This window comes from Capsicum annuum, unplaced genomic scaffold (genome assembly GCF_002878395.1).
Source record: "Capsicum annuum cultivar UCD-10X-F1 unplaced genomic scaffold, UCD10Xv1.1 ctg2872, whole genome shotgun sequence".
In the NCBI taxonomy this organism is placed as follows: domain Eukaryota; kingdom Viridiplantae; phylum Streptophyta; class Magnoliopsida; order Solanales; family Solanaceae; genus Capsicum; species Capsicum annuum.
This window is the reverse complement of record NW_025835166.1, coordinates 1-4,042: the sequence shown is the minus strand read 5'-3', so window position 1 is coordinate 4,042 and position 4,042 is coordinate 1. Positions and strand designations below refer to the sequence as shown.

Genomic DNA, 4,042 nt, shown 5'->3' with positions numbered 1-4,042 from the left:
ACGCTTGTAAAGCATGCTCTTTAATACTATAGGCTACACTTTATAAGTGTTGTCTGAATATTATATATTTGGCAACGCCTTTTACAAATATGGTCACACTTTTAGAATATGGCTATTTTTATTATTTTAAAACAACAATTTACAAGTGTTGCCTTATAACTTTTCAAAAATTTGCAACAAAATTTGATATTCCCTCCAATATATTTTTTTCCCTCCAATTTTTAATTACCAAAAAAAAATAAATCATAAAACATTAGTCAAAAAACAATTCTAATAAAAAACATTTAGCTAAAAAAAACATAAACACGCGCACAATAAAACATTTTTGGAAAAAAATATCTAGGGTTGAAAGAGAACACAGATTACGAAAAATTATCTAGATTCCTCAACTCAAAGTCTCAATTGTTGCATCTAAGAGAAAGGAAGAAGATTGAAGACTGCCTCCTGCGAGGAAGAGGCATACCTACTGCTGTGAGGAGAAGGGGTCGGTGCTTATCGTCCACCAGAAGGGTTTGTTAATTCCTTTATTCATTTCCCAATTTAGTTCATAATCTTACTGTATTTTTTTATTCTTGTAACCATTTCTATTGTAGGGTTACTTATTTAGTTCATTATCTTACTCTATTTTTGCTTCTTGTTTGCTGTTCTTGTAGCCATTTCTGTTGTAGGGTTCTTGATTTAGCTCATATCTTACAATATTTTTGTTTCTTGTTTGTTGTTCTTGCAGTCATTTCTGTTGTGGGGTTCTTGATTTAGTTCATATCTTACACAATCGAAAGAGGCTTTACAGCTATTGGTACTAGAGGTGATGATTTTGTGATAAATAATTTATTTTAATTTTATGCAGAATTTTTCCATCTTGGATATGTTTTATTTTGTGTCAATTTCATTCTAAGTGTAATGATCCAATCTTTATTGCATTTGATGTTGTTTTAGTGCTGATTTTCCCATTTGGGGTTGTTCTATTTTCTGTTAAATTTCAATTGAGCAAATTAGATATGTGTTTTATTTGCCAAAGGTAAAATTTTGTATGATGAACAAACAGGAGAGGTTATGGGGTTGTTCTTTATACCAAGTTGTTCTATGCTGCTCAGTTTCACAATTGCTAGCCTGTCTAGTAGCCTGTTTTGTCATATCCCCGGGCTAGGTCGTTATCTGATTTGGAGACTTCAATGATAGTTTGTGTCATCTACCGGTCTTCACTCCAGTTTATATTCTCAGGTCCCTCTCTTATATCTCTAGGATCTATTACTTGGTTGCTCACATTAGGATTGTAGTTGAAAAGAACATTTCATAATCAAGAGAATACCTCTTCACTTTTTGCAAGAGATGATCTAAACTCACTAAAATTGACAAACAATACAACTTAGTTTCACAATCTAGTTTCTCTCATTAAGTAATATGCTCAGAACTTGTGACTTGTGAGGAAGATTCATACTCGGGTGATCAAATAGCGAAAGACAAAGCTTCCCTTTACGTCTACTATCTCACACTCCATCGCAACTTGAATGAAGGGAACTTACCACGTCCAAGTTAGTGTTTCTAGTCATCTTTTTGCAGAAGCGCCTATTGACTTCTTGAAAAACAAATTCTACTTCAAGCCTTTACGGTTAAAGACCCAACACTGGTTGTTTCTACTGGAAAAATATTTGGAGCTTCACTGCAAGAAGACTCTACCTGCATCTAGAAATTTACAATATATGTTGATGCACACATTCACTTGGATTATGAGTTGGCACCAAATCCTGTTTTTCATGTGCAGTGTCGTAGCAGCAAAAAATATGAAAAAAGCGATCTTTTGCACATGGGACAGAGAGTTTCTTGTCTTTAATTGATTTGATCAGACAGGCCCAATTATCAATAATGCGAGAACATTTTCCAGCAAATGTTTTTTGCATCTTTCAGCTACTATTGGTGTAATTTGCTGGATAAGATATTAAGGATCTTAGATGCTGAGAACAGCAAATGAGCAAGCCTCATTTGAATTGCAAGTTCATCCCAGTTTGATTTATTCTGCGGGGTTCTGTCCAAACATGTACTGAAGGAGCTCAAAACTCAAAGCTCATGATTTGACTAATATGTTCAATTTTCTTGTTTCTATACATTCAGTTAGCTTCCTATACGTTCAATTTTCTTGTTTCTTAGGGCTTTTTAAAAATTTAGACTTGTGAAAAAGTTGGAGTTTGTAAGACCTATTTAGGTTCTTGGTGTGCTAATATTATTTAGAGATCTTTAGGTTGTTGACTGTTGGCAGTATGTGAAGAGGAAGGAAGAGTATAGGAATTTTCTGCCAAAGTATATGAGAAACCTCCTCTAACTCATGTCAATCTTAGAGAACTGAAATAAAATTTATTCTAATTTAAATTCGTAGTTGATTGAGCGGAATGTGAAAAAATACAAGCTCTTTGCCTCAAATCAGTTTCAGGAACAAAAAACGATCTTCTTTACAAAATTGATTCCAATTGAATGGAGTTACAACAATAACAACATATTCAGTGCAATCCCTCAAGCGAGGTCTGAGGAGGATAGTGTGTACGTAGACTTTTCCCCTACTTTGGGAGGTACATAGACTGTTTCCAATCCAATTGGATGGAGTTATGGAGATAAATTCCAATTTAGATCAAGTTCGCTTTGTCAATGTGTTCTTGCGGAGGCCATCTCCAAATTTTAGTATGTATAGTTAGTTATGTATCATATTTGCAGTGGGAATATTTTCCATCTTTTTTCCATTTAGACTTTCTATTGCTAGTTATTTTGATCTATAATGTTTATAATCTGTATTGCTTAAAGTGCAGTCAGAAGTGAACTTTTCAGGAAGACTTTTGCATCCTAGCCTTGTTAAACTACTATGATATTGTTCGGAGGAAAAGGAACTGTTACTCGTGTATGAATTTATGCCAAAGGGGAGCATGGAAAACCATCTTTTTAGAAGTAAGAAGTTGGGGTTATAAATTCAATAAAACCAAAGCTCGATTAATTATATGGTGCATTTAACCTCTAATGTGTCTGCTTTGTAGAGAGTGCCACTGTTGAACCACTTTCTTGGGACTTGCAGGTCAAAATTGCCATAGGAACAACACAGGGCTTGACTTTTTTACGTACTTCGGAAAAGAAAGTTGTACACAAAGACTTCAAAGCATCAAACATACTGCTTGGTGGGGTAAGGTCTTCTTCCATTTTATCTGGTTCGCTACTTACCTTGTGTGTTACCCATGTATTTGAACGTTTGTGTTTAGAAAAATTTTCATGAAAAGTTTCATGTTTTTTCTCCAAATTTATTATACATCTATATTTGGCTATTCATTAGTAAGTACTACTTCGAAGGATGATAAGATCATCTATGAATGTAACATGAGTAAGTTTCTTCTTTCTGCAGATAGGATGTCCTCTCGCTGACACAAGTACATCAAATAAATAGAAATATTGCTTCCTTAAAGGAGAAATAGAGTAATATATAAGGCAATCCAAGATACCTGATAGGCAATGTACCCAGGTTGATTCCAGTATTACCCAATAACGCAACACGTATTCTCTCAGAAACAATAGTAATAAACATGTCAGTCTTCTTCTAGTTAGCAAATAGTCCAGTAGTTTTAGAAAAACATTTTAAAGCTTCCATGACTCTACATATAAACCTGAGAGTAAATATTGTAAGTAAATATTGACTGGCATGAGTCTATCAGGGAACACTACGAGGGATGAAGGTAAATATTGTAAGTTTAAATTCACAATGAGATTAATGATCATCACAACCTCTTCCGTAGCTAGAATGGTCAGAATCATATTAAGCAACATCCATATGAAAAAATGTCAGAATCTGTTTACTTTTATAAGTCTGCAGGATCCTCTATTGCACACTTGATAGGGCCCTCATATGTTAAGACTCTATGTATGTTTTTGTTTTCAGAGTTTTCAATTTCTCAATCACTTTGTAGTAACAACCTGTTTGGACTTTGGATTTGTGGGTTTTGAGCACTTTTGTAGTGTCTCGATGAAATAAAAGAAGTGCTTTTAAGCACATGTTTATAAGCAAAAAGAACTT

The 4,042-nt window shown here is 34.1% G+C and overlaps 1 long non-coding RNA gene across 2 annotated transcripts; it reads left to right on the top strand.

The window, feature by feature from the left end:
* The first annotated feature begins 296 nt into the window (after nt 1-296).
* Nucleotides 297-3,763, top strand: LOC107863839. Of its 2 annotated transcripts, none has more exons than XR_007049486.1 (5): nt 297-510; nt 728-805; nt 2,796-2,931; nt 3,056-3,160; nt 3,377-3,763. It is a non-coding gene; the product is annotated as an uncharacterized LOC107863839 (long non-coding RNA). The 2 variants fall into 2 exon arrangements; XR_001672459.2 differs by having other exon boundaries at nt 3,018-3,160.
* Nucleotides 3,764-4,042: the final 279 nt, after the last annotated feature.